Raw genomic sequence first — 18,386 nt, forward strand, 5'->3', positions numbered from 1 at the left:
GAGTTCATCTAAGACTATTGTTTCTAAATCGTACGACTCTGAAACAGTATTCTCAGGGTAAAACCGTTCCTCGAAACCATCATCGATTACAGTTTCTAAATCGTTCGACTCGAAAACAGTAGTCTCAAGATAAACCGGTTCCTCTAAACCTTTATCGGATTCGTAAACAGGAATATACATCGTCTAAAACGGTGGTATCCCTAATCAAATCCTCGTCCTTTTGAATAGGTGAATAATCATAAAATTATTTGGATTTGAACTAGAAATAATATAATCATATATAAAGCTCAATTGGATTACTAGATCCTGATCTATGCCTACATATTTCAGATTCTTCATCTACTATCCTCATCATCATAGTACGAAATGATTGAACCTTATCTAAATAAGTAGTGTTTACTAACCTCGTTCTATTATGTGAAATATTCACTATTCAAGGGTAATTGATACACTATTTGGCAATTAGTTATTTCGAGCAATACTTTCGTTCGTCTCTAACTCAAGTCTACGTGTCGACTCAGCTATCCTCTCAAGGGTCTCTTCCAAAGAAAGTCCCTTAGTGTAGGATCTAAGTTTTGAGTTAATCTATTGAGGATATCTTCTACAGATTCAGTTTTGTTGCAGTTCTTTCGTCCATATCTACGTTATTCACCTCATCTAATTTATACGTCGATTCAGCTAACTGACGTGATGACTCAGCTAAATTCCTAAGAGTCTCTTCTAGAGAAGGAATAGGAACTGAAGGATCATAATAAGGACTACTTTTCAATAGTTTGATTGTATCCTCTAGAGACGAAGAACTAGTACTATAATCTTCTTGCTCGTATGACTGATGCGCGTGCGGATAGTAATTGGGCACCATGGTATGAACCATAACCTTGAAAAGGTTGGCGTCCCCAACCACTATTCTCACTATGGTCATAATACTGATGATGTCCATATTCAAATTCAGGTCGATATTCATTGTATTGGCTTCTATCATACCAGTTCGACATTCTTAATTGCAGGGAATTTACACAATCACAAACAAGGCCGACTCGACTCCACCAAAACAAACCTAAAGATTTCTAGCAAACAAAAAGCATGATGGCTCCACTTAGATTGTTTTCTAGACCAGCTTCTATTCCTTCGAAAAGGAATTCGTTACAATTTGAGCACACCCCTCTGGAATCAATCCGAGCTAATGTAAGTTGAATCGAGGCGAGGGAAGCTCAGTGGAGCTTTGATACCCAAGGCCTCACCGCTATCACAAGGCGGCGCAGTCACGCATTCAACTCACAGAAACCATCATGAACTTTGAAATGTGCTTAAAGAGCAACCAATATTTTTCGAACGAGTTTCCTATTAAGCTCGTTACCCTATTGGTCTCGTTCTATTCAAAATTTTAGGCTTAGGTTCGCGTTTGGTTTCGTTTTCCTAAGGCGGGCAAGAAGGAAACGGTGATGAAATCCGAGTCCTTATCTTGATTTGGCCAGGCCTTGCCCTTTACTAGGAAATTAAAAACAGTCCGGTTCGTCCTCAAACAATTATCACCTTAAGGCAGACAGTAACCCGCTTGCAGGAGATTCGCGGGTGTTTCGATTGGACTTACCTCCCGTACCAGACGGGCGATGAACCGTTGTTGTCGACTCGGGCCACGACTCCTATGCCGTGTGCGAACCCGAGGGGCCGAGACGATATAGTAATCGTCGTCCTTCCCTGCAAACAGTTTGTATTTAATTTTTTTTAATTTATAACCCTTCCGTAGGGTTTTTAAAAATAATGTCCAAAGTCCAGAATAAAGTCCAAATAAAAAGTCCAAAAATTACAAAAATTATGAAAAATAAAGCCTATTTACAAATTCTAAAAAAAAATATAAAAGCTATATACAAAAATAAATAAAAAATTAAAAATAAAATTAAATCCTAAAAAAAAAATTATGTCTTTTTCTCTTCTCTTTTAGCTTTTAGCTTTTAGCTTTAAGCTTTTTGTTCCCAAGTCCTTAGTATTCCACTTCGAACCTGTAAATCAAAGACACAAAAAGAAACGTAAAAAGGAACAAATAATAATAAATAAATAAAAAAATTAAACCTAAAAACAAATCTATATACAAGTCCGCGTCGGCGGCGCCATTTTGTTGTAGTAATTCGATTGCGGTAAATACGGATTCGATGCTCGGACTTGAAAAGATTTTTAAAACAAAAATATATACACAATATGTCACAAGATCAAGAGGAACCAGGACTCAGGATTCCAATGTGTTTCATATTCAAGTGGCTCAGAAAATAATTCTAGGCGATTATAGCTCAAAATAAAACAAGTATTAACTCTATCTTTGCCAAATTAGATTCCATAAAATATTACTTGTATATGATAAGCATGGAACATCAAGAATCCCTAGGACTAAGCATGTTCCATCAAACAAAATCACAAGTAATTAATTGAAATCATAAATCAATTAAAATCGGTGCAAAAAGTGAATTAAGAATTATTTAAATAACCACATGGCTGAAAAACAGCTTCCTCCATCATCCCAGTATTGGGGTTTAGCTACTCATAATAATCATGTTCTTAAAATACATACTTGATGCTCAAAATATGATTAAAAGAGTGAAAAATATAATACAGTGAAACTACGACCCTCTTTAAGCGTCCAGAGAAGAACGATAGAATACCACTGCTGTAAAAACGATACCTCACGGCTGCTGTTGACGCTGCTGTTTTAAGACCCTCGGATGCTAGTCGTTGACACTGTTGATAAACGACTGTCTATGCTGGTGTGTTCTTCGTGTTCTTCGAGCTTTGTTAATGGCAGCAGCAGCAGCAGGTACAATTCCTGCAACTCCTCCTGCGCCTCTGCTCCTCCCCTCTCGACCCCTAACTCTTGATAAAACTTTCTCTCACTTCCCACCAGCCTTTATATACCAATAGAGTCCAAATAACTCGATTAAATCCGAGTTTATCTCCCTTTTTTCTTCACGTGCAGTTGAGAGAGAAATCTCTTTTCTGTTGCTTTGTACGCGTCTTCTGGAAATTTCTTACGCTCCAAAATTCTCCTAATCCTTAAACAAGACTAGATACACTTTACTTCAACGTAAAACTCTCCCAGAATCTCTAAATATATTTGAAAACTTCACAGAGAACACATATTCTGTTTGGACTTTGATCGCTTCTCACGGACATTCCAGCCCAATTCGATCAGCCCAATCACTTGCATAGGGTCTGTTTAGGTCTAACAGGATTATCCCAACTGATTTCCGGTGTTTAATCGCATTAAAACTCCTCCAATAATCGAACCAAAATCTGCCAGACGATGCATGCATTTTCCCGCCAAAATTTGCTTTTAAATTTGAGAAGTTGACCTCCCCTTATCTGTGGCTGGTCTCCCTTTAGCAGCTGCCTGGAAATGGGTCACCCCTTAGTAATTAGGTTACCCCTTATCCAAAATCAAGGATCCGTATAGCAAGTGTCCTCTGGGGCATTTTCCGCACTTTTTCCGGGGTTCCTCCGGGGTATTTCTGGGGTACTTCCGGTACACTTCTGGGGCGCTTCCGGTACTCTATCAACGGAGGTCCAAACGCCGCATTTTCAGCCAATTTCGCCGCAAATCCTTATTCTTCTAAAAACACCTACAAATAAATAAAATAACCAAATAAGTACAAAATTGAGCACTAACAATATATACAAATGAGCTATATTAGACACATAAATGCGTCTATCACATATCTACTCTGTTTGCAATAATTTTTATATTCATTTTAATGCTATTTTCAAGTCAACCCATGGACCATTATCAATAAAAAATGGTCAATTACTTAAGTCAACCATATCACTCAACGTTACGCATCGTCTCATGTTCAGGTGATACTAATAAACATCTAGCTTGATTGGATAAAGCAAAACATTTATACTCCTTCCGTCCTAGTTTACTTGTCAAAATTGAGGATTTTTTTTGTCCTAAATTTCTTGCCAAGTTTCATATTTTTCCACTTTTTATCCTAATTTACCCCTATGTTGGAATCAGGTCATAGTATTGAGAATTGTGTAATTCTATTTTCTATACACAATTTTAAATTCTCCTCTCTATATATATCCTTTATCTTTTTTTGTTTTGAGTCCTTCAAGTAAAGACCAAAAAACTAGATATGTAAAATCTATGTATCTTAAATACTAGCTTGGGGTAAATTTGGAAAAAAAAATCTACTCTCGCTGCATTTCTTAATCTGTGTGCAAAAACCAATTTTGGCTAGTAAACTAGGACGGAGGGAGTATAAGTTTTTTTTTCTTTTCTTTTTTTAATGGGTGGTTCAAAGCCGAACGAAAAACACTAGATAAAAAGATGGATGGGAACATAAAAAGAGAGCTGGAAACATAAAAAGATGGCTGGAATCTGTCCATTGAGCTTGGACATGGTTTTCGACAGCGAACTTAGTAGGTACATGAGCAGCATCATTTGATCTTCGCGACACAAATCAGAACACAACTTGAGAGATTCTGGAGTTAGAAACTCTTAGCTCATTAATGATGGTCAACACTCTCTGAAGGACTCTTGCGGAGTCATCAAAGATACTTAACCATGGAAAAGCAATCACTTTTTATAAAAATGTTATGGAGGTTCAACCTATTAGCAAGTTTAGTAGCTAAGATAAAACTATTAGCTTCAACAATCAAGGGGTTACAAAATGTACCAATGGAAGTTTCGGCTCCCACAAAATCTCTACTGCAACAAAAACATTAGCATTGCAACCGTATTTCAGTGCAACATCAATGTTTATCTTGATATTATTTTCTAATGGAGGAGTCCAACGAATATCAGTGGATGACGAAGCGAGCATATCCATCACAGAATTTGGTGATGGCAGTTGCTCACTTTCATGGTTATAATATGAATTAAACCAGAATAAACCTTCCCTAATAATGTTGCAATATGGGCTTGTTTTTTCTCAAAAACACAAGATTATTTCTAGCCTTTCGGGCTGCCCAAAGAAAATTAGAATCCAAATAAGAGAACTTTCTTGTTTAGTCCAGTAAACCCGACACGGATTAATGGCTAGTCCAGCGGGAAAACATATTACTCGCTAGTCCAAAAAAGTTTTGAAAAGAGTAAAATTACTCTACTAACCCTAACATATAATATTATGTATATTAATACATATGTTACTACATATGTAGTATGTAGTAATAACATATGTAGTATACTAGTTAGTAGTAATATGTAGTAACTAGTATACTAGTACTAGTATACTAGTAGTAATATGTAGTATGTAGTAATAACATATGTAGTATGTAGTGTATTAGTAGCAACGAGTATACTAGTAGTAATATGTAGCAACTAGTATACTAGTAGCAACTAGTATACTAATAGTAATATGTAGTATACTAGTGGTAATATGTAGTAACAAGTATACTAGTAGCAACTAGTATACTAGTAGTAATATGTAGTAACTTGTATACTAGTAGTAATATGTAGTATATTAGTAGTAACTAGTACTAGTAGTAATATGTAATATGTATTATCAATATGTTATGTTCAATACTGTTATGTTATGTATTGATAACTACATATTTATATGTAGTATGTTATTTATATATTGATACTACATATCAATATGTAGTATGTTATATATTGATATGTAGTATGTTTGATATGCAGTATGTTGTTTATTGATATGTAGTTTGTTATGTATTGATACTACATATCAAAAAATTGTTATGTATTGATACTACATGTTACTACTAGTACTAGTTACTAGTATGTATACTAGTATACTAGTTACTATACCAGTATACATACTAGTATAGTAAAGTAGTTACCTAATTTACTGGTAACAAATTAGTAAGACATTTTTGTTACTACTAGTATAGTACATATTAATATGTAGTAACTAGTATACTAGTACTAATATGTAGTATACTAGTAGTAACTAGTACTAATCGCAATATGTTATGTATTGATACTACATATTAATATGTAGTATGTTATATATTGATACTACATATCAATATGTAATATCAATATGTTATGTTCAATACTGTTATGTTATGTATTGATACTACATATTGATATGTAGTATGTTATATATTGATACTACATATCAATATGTAGTATGTTATATATTGATATGTAGTATGTTATTTATTGATACTACATATTGATATGTAGTATGTTATATATTGATATGTAGTATGTAATGTATTGATACTACATATCAAAAAATTGTTATGTATTGATACTACATGTTATTACTAGTACTAGTTACTAGTATACTAGTTACTATACTAGCATATACTAGTATAGTAGTATACTAGTAGTAACTAGTATAGTAAAGTAGTTACCTAATTTACTAGTAACAAATTAGTAAGATATTTTTGTTACTACTAGTATAGTACATATTAATATGTAGTATCACCGTATTGATATTACTAGTATGTAGTAACATACTACTAGTAACATTTACATGTGTTGATACCAATTAGACCTGGAAGGGTGTTTTAGGCATTTAGAAAATACACTTTATAATCTCCACAAAGTTTTTGGACTAGAGAGTAAATAATCTAGTCCAAAAACATGTTTTTGGACTAAGAAGTAAATGTTTTTCACGGGTGGACAAGCCATTAACTGGGTCATGAAAAATTGGACTAAACAGTAATCCCTACTCCAAATAACAGAGATACTCATCATCATTGAAGAAAATCCATTTAGTATCAGAGCTTTCAGGGATACCTCGCTGTTATTTTCTAGTCTTAGACCACGGGGAGAAGCAAATAGAATTGCTTGAGTAAAAGGGCACTGAAGGAAAAGATGTTAAACAGTCTCAAATGCTGATTAGAATAAATCATAGTCACATGGAATTTTTTCTACAAATCTAATCACCTTATTAGGGACTCCAATACCATCATGTAAGAGTCTCCTCAAAGATGTGTATTTTTGGGGCAATTTTTTTAATACCCTAAAATTTCTACCAAAGGGAATGTATTATCATTTAGATGAGAGGATTCACCCGAGACTGGTGATAGGAGTACCCCCAGAGAGACTTTGCAGTAAAATCTTCATGAGTGATGTGAGTCTATATTAACTTGTCATTTGATTCTTTGTTGATGTATATCTTCATAATTTGGGAAGTTGTGAAATGATCAAAAATTTGCAAGATCAGCTCAATATTCCATTCCCCATTCACTGTGATAATCTCATTAACTCTTTAAGGTCTAGTTGATGTATCAATAGGAATATAGGTGTAAATCCTGAATGGTGGGAATCCAAAGATCCTCCCATATGTTAATTGTAGTTCTATCACTAATAAATCATAGACAACCTTTCTTCATCTGTGCTCTACTAATCTAGAATACTTTTCCAAGTGTTAGAGCATTTTCGTGGTTTCTTAGCATTCCAAAGATGAATATCCCTGAGATATTTTTCCCTCAATAGACTACTCCAAAGTGAGGAAGATTTTTGCAAGAACCTCCAAGTTAATTTAGAAATTAAGGTTTATTAAGATGTTCTAATCCCAAACCTCCCTTCTCTTTACTTGTTGTAAACCACTTCTACTTAAAAAAATGCATCTTCCTTCAATCACTCGAGTATCCCCACCAGAAATTCTTGATAATTTGATTCAACTTGTTGATCTGCAACCATAAAAGAACCTTTGTACTCAACTTATCTATGATTTATTTTCTGAGATTGATAGAAAGGTAAATGGGTCAGTCCTTTACTGTTTTGAATTACGATCCAAAGGAGTTAATTTGTTGAACTCCTCACAGCAGGTGAAACAGCTTGAGATAATAGACTCTATCTTGGGATTCAGATCTGTAGACCAGATTGTTGTAGGCGGAAGGATACTAAAGAAACCGGGTAACTAGGGGTAGTTTACTTGGTCTCAACTTACGAAGTTGCAGTAGTCAATTTGTATATCGACTTAATTATAAGAGTATTCAAAACTGGACTAGATCCCGAGGTTTTGTTCCTTGCAGTTTTCCTCGTTAATAAAGTCTTGTGTGTCGTGTGAATTACTTTGCTTTCGTATTATTTTTATTTGTATTTATAATTAAAGTAAATACACTTGTATGTTAATCAAACTCTTGGTACAATCCCATAGATTGGTTCAGTTTCGAACTTACGTTATATACCAAGTGTGCATCTTGTTTAAATAATATTTTGAAATCTTTTTTCTTTGTAAGAGTATATGAGGTGTGCCTATAGAAGTTGATATCGAAAAGATTGTGGTGTACTTGGTACCCTCGTCATTTCATCCTTAGGCTTCGAACCAATATTGTCACCGCATGAATACTAGATTTTGTTTCTAGTCTCTTCTAAATTGTACTAGAAATGTGTGGGCCCACTTCCCCAAAAGGTAGTAATTTCTCTCCCAAACTAATGTGTAGTTCCACCTCCCAGAGCAAATCCGTTTCTCCAAATTTGTTCATTAGGTTGGTCCAACCGAAATCCTAATTTTATTTCTCCAACGCGCCTCTTTTTTTTTTTTTGAAAGAAAAAACACAGATTTTCATTGAAAGCCAACGACAAACAGAGTTACAAGGAAGTTTTTTCATTCTCAATTCTAGCCATTACATTGTCTGGAAAATTTCAATTCCATTTTCTACTACAATTGTTGGTCCTAGCATACCTGGCCAAAAGATCTGCCCTTTGATTACACTTCCTATTTCTAAAACACACCACAACTGAACCTAAACACTGAACTAGATGCTGACATTCCTTAAAAATATTACCATCTTCCCAGGGAGAGATGTTGTACAGAACATTGATACTTTCTTCCACCTTCTTGTTATCACCTTCAACTATGACATTCTGGAGTTTCAATTGAGAGATCCAATGGAGAGCTTTGAGAGCTGCAATTGATTCATCCTGGGAGACATCTCTAACTCTTTCTACCATGGTCCGGGCTTCCACCAACTAACCTGTAAAATCTCTAATAATTAGAGCAATTCCAACAAAATGATTATTTAGTAAAACAGATGCATCAATGTTAATTTTCAGCATTCCTCTATGAGGAGGGTTCCAGTAGTTAGTGTTAGAAGTGGTTCTTCTAGTACTGATGTTTCTATGGCATAACACCTGCAATTGATTCAAATTTATGTTAGTTTGAATTTTATTATCCATGCAGAACTGGAGAATTCTGGTCTTCATGTTGTTGATGGAGCATCTTTTGTTTTCAAAAACCAATTCACACCTTGACTTCCATATAAACCACATTGTAATAACAACTAGGTTTATATTTCCTTTGACTTTAAAGTTGATTCTAGAGCTTCTGTTTTCCCAAAATTTTATCCAATGGTGTATATCATGAATATTGTTTATTTCTTGAGCAATGTATGGAGATATAGCACTCCAAACTCTTCCGGCAAAGGTGCATTGAATAAGCATGTGATTGGTGGTTTCAGTTTCAGTTTCAGTTTGACATCTTTTGCATTCATTGTCTTGAATCTGGCCATATCTACTGATCTTTTGGTTGACAGGGAGAATATCTTTTGCCACTTTCCAGATGAATAACTGACATTTGTGCGGGATTTGTAAATGACATATCCCCATCAAAACTTTAGCTTCCTCTTCCTTGTGAATAAGGCCTTGATTGTAGTGACATAGGATAGCTTTATAGGTTGAGCTAACTGTGAACATGACATTGCTTGTGAGAGACCATTGGATTGTATCTTCATGCTGCATTGAAGGCTTTATGTTGAGGATCTGTTCAATATGATCTTGAGTGAAGTAAATTTGAAGAAGATTCATATTCCATCCTCTTGTGTTATTGTCTATAAAGTCTGCAACTTTCATATGATATGGAATAACTTCATTTTCTCCAAAGTTTTCTTGAAGCTGCTGAGCTGAGTAGCCTTGTATCCAATTATCTCTAAAAGCATAGACAGTTTTACCATCTCCAACTAGCCAAGTATGAAACTTTCTCACCCATTCAATACCTTTAGTTATACTCTTCCAGATTTCAGTGCCTTTGTTAGTGAGATCATCTTGAAGAATATTTTCTTGTTTGAAGTATCTAGCTTCTAAAATCAGAGTCCAGATCTTCCCTTTATTCTGAACAAGCCTCCAAGCTAATTTAGTGATCAAAGCTTCATTGAAGTACTTCAGATTTTTGAAACCCAAGACACCCCATCTTTTAGGAATTGATACATCACTCCAAGAAATGAAATATATGCCCTTTCCATTATTTTTGTTCCACCAGTATCTTCTTTGAGTGGCTTCTAGTTGATTTATTGTTTGTTGAGGAAGGATAAAACAACCCATCTGAAATTATGCCATTGAATTTGTAACTGATTGTATTTGGGTGCTTCTGCCAGATTGATTAACCATACCAGCTTTCCATTGTTGTATTCTCTTTTGCATCTTTTCTTGAATACTGCTGAAGCACTTAGTTTTTTTCCTGCATATGAAGAGGTTTATTCCAAGATACTTTTCATCTAAAGGCATGATGTTCATTCCCATAATATTGCAGACATGCTCCTTGGCTTCTTCACTGAGTCTCTTGTTGAAGTGTAAGCTTGATTTACTGTTGTTTACCATTTTTCCAGAGACCTCGCAGAAGTTGCGAATGACCTTTTGAAGATTATATATAGAAGATCTTTTAGCAGTAGAGAACAAGATGCAGTCATCTGCAAAGAACAGGTGTGAAACTGGTGGGCCATTTCTAGTTGGATATATAGGACATATGTTCTTTTTCTCCACTTCATCTTGTATCATTCTACTGAAGCTTTCCATGCAAAGGATGAAGATATAAGGAGATAAACTATCTCCCTGTCTTAGACTTCTTGTAGGAACCATCGTTCCAATTGGAGAACCATTAAGCAATATAGATATGGTAGCAGTTGAGATGCATTGATCCACTAGCTGGCACCATTTTTCAGTAAAACCAAGTCTCTGCAGAATTTTTTTGATGAAGTTCCATTCCATTCCGTCAAAAGCTTTTGACATATCCAATTTTACAGCAACAACACCATGTATAGCTCTTGTATTCTTCATATGAGGCAATTTCATGAGCAATGATAGTGTTGTCCATAATATTTCTGGCAGGAACATAAGATGCTTGCCAGGGAGAGATGATTTTGTGGAGAATGGGTTTAAGTCTGTTTGTGATGATTTTTGATATGATTTTATAAGAGATGTTGCACAAACTTATTGGTCTAAAATCACAAGGGGTTTGGATGCAATTTTTCTTTGGTATGAGGGTTTGGAAGGTGTGATTCAATTCTTTTAACAGCTTACCATGCCTGAATAATTCCTGCACCATCTTGATAACATCATTTCCTAGAATCTCCCAATTTTGTTGATAGAACCCATCTTGGAATCCATCTGGCCCTGGTGTTGACCAAGATTTTATCTAGAAAACATTCTTCTTGATTTCTTGAGAGTTTAGGATTTCTATGAGCTTAATGTTTTCTTCTTCTGAGATGCAGGGTGTAATGAGGCTCATTATTTCTTCATTTTCTTCAGGGTTGGAGGTAGTAGATATGTTTTGAAAGTGATCAATCAGAATTTTTGAAATTTCTTCTCTTGTGTTCTTCCATTCTCCATTGGCATTTTGTATAGAATGAATTTTATTGCATCTTCTTCTGTAGTTGGCTTGGGCATGAAAGATTTTTGAGTTTTTATCTTGATACTTTATAACATTTTTTCTTGACTGTTGATAAGCAGTTCTGTTTTTGATTTCATAGAGGTTTCTCAGTTGTTGTTGGCATCTGTTGTGTTCAGACATGTTAAATTGAGGCTGACTATTGATTTGTCGGAGTTGAGTTTGAGTGTCCTTGATATTCTTGTCAGTGTCCCCATACTCCTTGACTCTCCAAACTTTCAATCCTCTCTTAGCTTCCCTTAGTCTATTTGTGAATTTGAATGTTTCACTTCCTCTCTTGTTGCATTTCCAACTTTTTTTAATCTCTTCTTTGCAAGTTCTGTTTGAAAGCCAATGCTCATAGAATCTGAATAGCTTGTTGAGATTTTAATTTTGTGGGTTGGTGTTTAGAAGTATGGGAGCATGATCAGAGCCACATGGAATGAGGTTGTTTAGGATAGCATTGGGAAAGATAGTCATCCAAGATGGTATGCAAAGAGCTCTGTCTAATCTGGTTCTTACTTGTTGAATATGATGTTTTTGATTTGACCATGTAAAAGGACAACCTATGTAAGGTATGTCTATTAGGCCCAAATCAGTGATGGTATTGATGATGATAGGGTGTGATTGTGTTGGGTGTATAGAATAGCTCTGTCTTTCATAGCTATATAAAGTAGAATTGAAATCCCCTATGATGACCCAGGGAAGGTTCATGTTTTCACCCATTTCATTAATAAATCTCCATTGAACCTGTCTTTCATTGTCATAAGAAGAGCTATACAAACAAGTAATAAACCATTCATCATTAGTATCATTATTCTTTATTATGAGGTTAACCATGTAACTAGAACTATGTATGAACTCAAGTTTAATTCCATCTTTCCATAAAAGATCTAATCCTCCAACTCTACTTCTATCCTCATTGCACCATAAATTAGGATATCTCATTTGCTTCAGTAAAAAGGTTGTTTTTTTAATAGTAGACTTTGTTTCAGAAAGAAAGATAATGTCTGGGTTATAATTAAAAATGCAGTTCTTCAAATGGTCTCTAGTTAATTTATTATCTAGACCTTGAAGGTTCCAACTAGAGCTGGCAAACAAGCCAAAACCCGCGGGTTAACCCGTGCCCGACCCGTGAAAACCCGAACCCGGCTCGGCTTGTTTCAAAACAAGCCGGGTTCGGGTTGGAGAAATGTCGGCTTGTGAGTAAACGGGTTAACCCGTCCCGGCCCGTGAACCCGCGGGAACCCGTGAACTCAGTTTCCTTTTCACAACACCAGCAAATATCACAGTCTTTCCATCACGTACTCCTTGCAAATATCCATCACTCTGTTCACTCGAGCCTGTCAACAATACCAGCATCCACCGTCTCGAGCTCTACAAACCATTAATCATCTCCTCCATCAGATGTATGAAATAGCAAACCCAACTCAGTCCCTTTAACAGCTCCGTAACTAGTGACTAAGCCATCTCCACTGTACACAAGAAATTGTCTGCAGAAACATTGATTAGGATTTGATACTTTCTATTCGTGTTTTTAAGAAAACTTCCATTCCAGAGACTTGTTCGTGAAATTGCCCAGGACTTCAAGGTATAGAGACTTTGTACACTGTTGTTGAATGCTTAATTTGATTGAATTGGTTTATTAAGTTAAACAAAGATAGAATATACTGATACTGATTGAATGTAGACTGTGTGTTTGCTTTCTGCAGACTGATTTGCGTTTCCAGAGTCACGCTGTGTTGGCATTGAAAGAAGCAGCTGAAGCCTACTTGGTTGGTTTGTTTGAGGACACTAACTTGTGTGCCATCCACGCAAAGCGTGTCACTATCATGCCCAAGGATATTCAGCTTGCTAGGAGGATCAGAGGAGAAAGGGCTTGATCAACCAGTGATGATGATGGTGTCTGGGAGGATGATGTGTTTAGTATATGGTGTCAGTTTATTATACATGTTTTTTCTTTTGGGTTGTGTTTTCTGGAAGTGCTAGTAGCGAGGAAGAAGATCTTGAACCTATATGACTATTACGTTAGGTGTTATTTTGCTGTGGTTCTACACCACTAGTAGAACTTGAATGACTATTATGTTAGGTTTTATTTTCCAGTGCTTCCACACCATTAGTAGTGTACAGCTGCTGTTGAGATTGAGAAGCCTGGGATTCTTTATCTTGGTGGTCGTGGTTCTGCTAGTCTCTTGTGCAGCGGTTTGAAGTTTGAACCTTTGTTTCTTAATATAATTCTGTTTGTTAAATGATGGTATTTTGCTGTTTTGCGCTCACACTCGTACCCTTGATCTGGAATTTCTTAGTAAGTTGGTTACCCCTTACTAAGGAAAATTGATTAGCACTAGCATCGATCACCACGGAACCTTCCCTGTTAACGAAACACAGCTCCCATCATCACGATCACAATCTACGTCTGAATGACCTTTTCATCACCATGACAAGCTCAGCTGCGAAGAAGTTGAACTGCGTACAAGGGTTGTTGAACGGGTGGGCTAACCCGTGAACCCGCGGGTTAAATCCGTTACGGGTACGGGTTGAAGAAATGACAACCCGTGAAGAATTTCAACCCGCGGGTTTCAACCCGTATTAACCCGAACCCGTGGAACCCGCAACGGGCAAGCCCCGGCCCGCCCGTTTGCCAGCTCTAGTTCCAACTCAGGATTTTCATGATTATATTGTTAGAGTTTTGATGCTTTAGGCTAGTATTAGAATCTGTAAATTGGAAGATAAAAATAGGAAGAGGTTTATGAAAATTTATCATTGAATTTCCTTTCCCTGCTTGAGAGTTTTGGTAGTTAGCAATGTGTCTGTCCCAGTCTCCTGCTCCTTGCATACTTGGTTGTTGAGAGTTTTCCATTTGTTTCTCTTGCTCTTCCTCCTCCTCAATAGGCTCAGTAACTTCATTTGAACTTGCTCTGGAGCTTTCAGCTTCTCTAGTTCTTTTGAACCTCCTAATTCCACTTCTTCTGCTGATTTTTCCCCTTTCATGAACATAATAAGCAGTGGAGTTATTATCATCCTGAGCTTGTTCTGGGTACACTGAGTTGCAGTATTGACAATTTTCTGGCCTGACAAATAACACCATATTTGTTCTTCTGCTTCTATTGTTCTTTTTTGGAGAGATTCTTGTTGGGGTTTCATTGATATTCCAATATTCATTTATTGTCATGTTGTATGGGATTTTGTCAAGAAACCTGAAGAGCTTTTGAGAAAGATCCCTTACATCCTTTGCCATATTCTTGCAGTCATCCTGGTCATGATCAATTATGAAGCAAGTTGCGCAGAGATGATGTGGATGCTTTTGGTAGTAGAAAGTAATCCACTGAGTACAGTCTGCAGCATTCTGGCTTAGCACTCCTCTTGTAGATGGTGGATTTTCGACAAAGGCTAAAATTGTAAACTCATAATTATACGAAGCTTTGATTCAGCAATCAGACGCGAGTATTGAGACATAGATCTCTCATCGAATTCTCAACGGAGAGTACTTTCTCTTAGAGTACATGTAGATATGTAGTCTCACGACTGGACAACGGCATATCTCATGAATACTGAATACTTTCAGTGATTATTTCTATATAGCATCACGAGATGGACGGCTCCTAGACAGCTTGCTTTGCTAGTATAGAGCGATAACATCTTCAGGAACAAACAACAAGTTTACCCTGACTATATAAAGGATATGACTTATCGGCAAGCTCGTATCAGGATAATTAATGCTCCTAGACAGCTTGCTTTGCTAGTATAGAGCCACAAAGTTAATTACTCCTAATTACAATCGCTCATATTCCATGGTCGAATCCACGACTGGTCCCATGGAATGACAATAACAATTTTTCTGATTCTATGATCGAATGCACAGCTTGATCTCATAGAATAGCAATAACTATATTATCTCATTGCTCCGATTTCATGATCGAATCCACAACTGGTCTCATAGATGGTAATAGATAAACCTTAATTACTCCGATTCTATGGTCGAATGTACGATCCCATGGAATGGTAATGCTCACTTTATTATTCTGAATTCGTAGTCGAATCCTCAGCTGATCCTATGAATTAATAATAAACATCTTATTAATCAGTTTTGTGAATTATTCTCCACTGAATTCCACAATTAGTACAAACCAATCAACAACCGGGCGTCTGAGCTACCACTAAGTAAGCCCCGATTCAAATGGTGAAGGTGTATTCAACGATGATACACTAACATTCACTGCACGAACGAGTATTTCAAAAATACAACGAAACGATGAACCTATGCAAAATAGAGAAGAAAATAATAAATAATTTAAAATATTGACCAGGATGCTGGGAGGACGGACACACTACCGACCGACCACGCCAGTTTTATATTTTTAATGCATTTTTATTATTTTTCATGATTTGATGAAAATCCTCTCATTTTATCAAATCTCCTTCGTCTCGAGGAAAATCCTCGGTTTCATGGTACTTCCATAAATCCTTAAAAAATAATATAAAATTAAGGAAAGGAGTATGGGGCGTGACCATTGGCCAACCGTCCATGCCTTGGTCCCAACCGGCCCCACACCCAAGGTTCGTTATTATTTTATTATTATTATTTCTCTAATTTCATGAAAAAACTCCTTGATTTCATGGTATTTTTGCACAAATCATCAAACAATAATAAAATAAAATAAATTATGAAAACTTGTGGGACCGGGCCTTGGCCTGACGGCCATGCCCTAGCTGGTCCCACACGCCCCTTTGTTTTATTATTTTATTATTAGTTTTCCTTGAATTCATCAAATTCCTTGATTTCATGGTATTTCTCTCAAATTAGGAAAAATTCCCTCAAATCATCAAAATACTTAAAAATATTAAAAAAATAGGAAAACTCGTGGGACCGGGCCGTAGCCGGCCGGCCATGCCTTCCAAGGTCCCATACGCCCTTGTTTTTATTATTTTAATATTTTTTACTTCCTTAAACTCATGAAAACTCCTTCAATTCAGGGAAACTCCCAAAATTCATCAAATTTCTCAAAATTCATGAATTTTTCATAAAATCATCAAAATATTATAAAATTAAGGAAAAGGCACCATGGGACCGTGGTCACGACCGTCCGACCATGCCTTGACCATGGCGGTCCCACGCCTCCTCATTCCTTATTTTATAATAATTTTTCATCATCTCATGGTGTTTTCCTCAGTTTCGTCGAAACCCTAATTTTGGCATATTTCTTGAATGGATGCTCAATTGCACGCCAGAAAATATCAAAATTCTCAGGACTGAGACGTGGACGCCTTGGGGACACGAGCACGCTATCTTGACCGACCAAGATTGTCTCTTTGGCTCACGGAAGCCGGTCTCTTCAATTTTCACAGTTTTGACCTAGTTTGCACAATTGCTCGTATTAGGTCCAAAACTCTCCCAAACATTTTGGATTTTCATGAAGTGATCGTCAGGCGGTCACGGGACAACCCAGGGCCGGTTTCATGACTCCATGGTTGGTCCCTCACCTCGTCGTAATTAATTAGGTTTTCTCACCTAAGGCTCAGACGAGCATTTTTGAATAAATGATTAAGCCAGCATTTAATCATTCTTCCACCAACAAATCATCAACTCTACAAGGAGTTCTTTGTATTTGCTCACGTGAGCATATGGACACTACATGGTTGATCCACGGTCTCGTGTAGTCGCTCCCTCCTTCGTCTCATGGTTGAAATTCTGACGAACCATGAATTGATCATCAATTGATCAAATTAGGGTTTCTGAATCCAAGGATCATCATTCCAGATTCCAGTCTTAATAATTTTACGACGACCTCATGGTCATTAATTTTATTAATCATGCTCGGTTCAACAACCAGTATTCTAGTTAATATTTTGGTACGCTGCCAATAATCCATCAGATGAGCAACACATGCTCAGACGATCAAATATTCAACAATTCATCACATGAGCAACACTTGCTCAGATGATAAATATTTGCTCAAACCAAAGAATATTGGTTCAACAATCAATATTCAACGATCCATCGAATGAGAAATACTTGCTCACTTCATCGTAGGAACTATACCTCTGTCTCATGACATGTTCAACTTGTGAGTTTCGGAACATCATGTTCAACTCAGCAACTACATGGACTCATCGTCCCATCAAACCACGAAGTCATCAATTGACTAACATACCACGAGACGTCAATCGTGTCACTTTGGGGGATATCACTTAGGGTTTTGGTCTGGCGGTCTACTGAACGTGTGTTCAAACACACGATGGAATTAGAGAAATTCGTGCAATCAGTTGAAGGAATTCACGAGGTATTGGGTGGAAAATCAACCAAGTATCCAAACGTTGAGCAACTGGTTTCAAACACGATCTTCACTTCCCCACTCCTTGATTCCATCAACTGTCACACTTCATGGAATCATGGTGTCTACAATTCCAGCAATATAAATAAGTCTCTGAACCATGATTGAATCATCAACATCATCGGTATCATCAATATCACGTCTCATCGACAACACGAGATCATAAACTCATCAATTGAGCAACAAATCTCAATTGAGCAATTTCAATCACTCAGAGCTTATCACATTTGGAATTCACACACCCACAATCTTTGATTACCATTGATTCCACACATTTCGCAGCTTCCCTCCTACAGATCAACCCATCCTCTCTTGTGACCGTATTTAATCTGGAACGGTCATTGTCTTGATTTAGGCCGGAGTACTACAGATTGATCTCTCGAATCTAAAGCACCCCCTTTGCAGCGGTGCATCTGTGTGAGGTTGTAAAATTCCTCCGGTTTGAGGAGTCCCCTCTGTACGGTCGTCTCCTCAATTCCTTAAAAAACAGCAAATCGTT

General features: G+C 36.6%; 1 long non-coding RNA gene across 1 annotated transcript; it reads left to right on the plus strand.

The window, feature by feature from the left end:
- Positions 1-13,094: 13,094 nt before the first annotated feature.
- Positions 13,095-13,810, plus strand: LOC113314161. Its single transcript, XR_003342312.1, has 2 exons — positions 13,095-13,146; positions 13,268-13,810. It is a non-coding gene; the product is annotated as an uncharacterized LOC113314161 (long non-coding RNA).
- Positions 13,811-18,386: the final 4,576 nt, after the last annotated feature.

The sequence above is a fragment of the Papaver somniferum genome, chromosome 9 (assembly GCF_003573695.1).
Source record: "Papaver somniferum cultivar HN1 chromosome 9, ASM357369v1, whole genome shotgun sequence".
Lineage (NCBI taxonomy): Eukaryota > Viridiplantae > Streptophyta > Magnoliopsida > Ranunculales > Papaveraceae > Papaver > Papaver somniferum.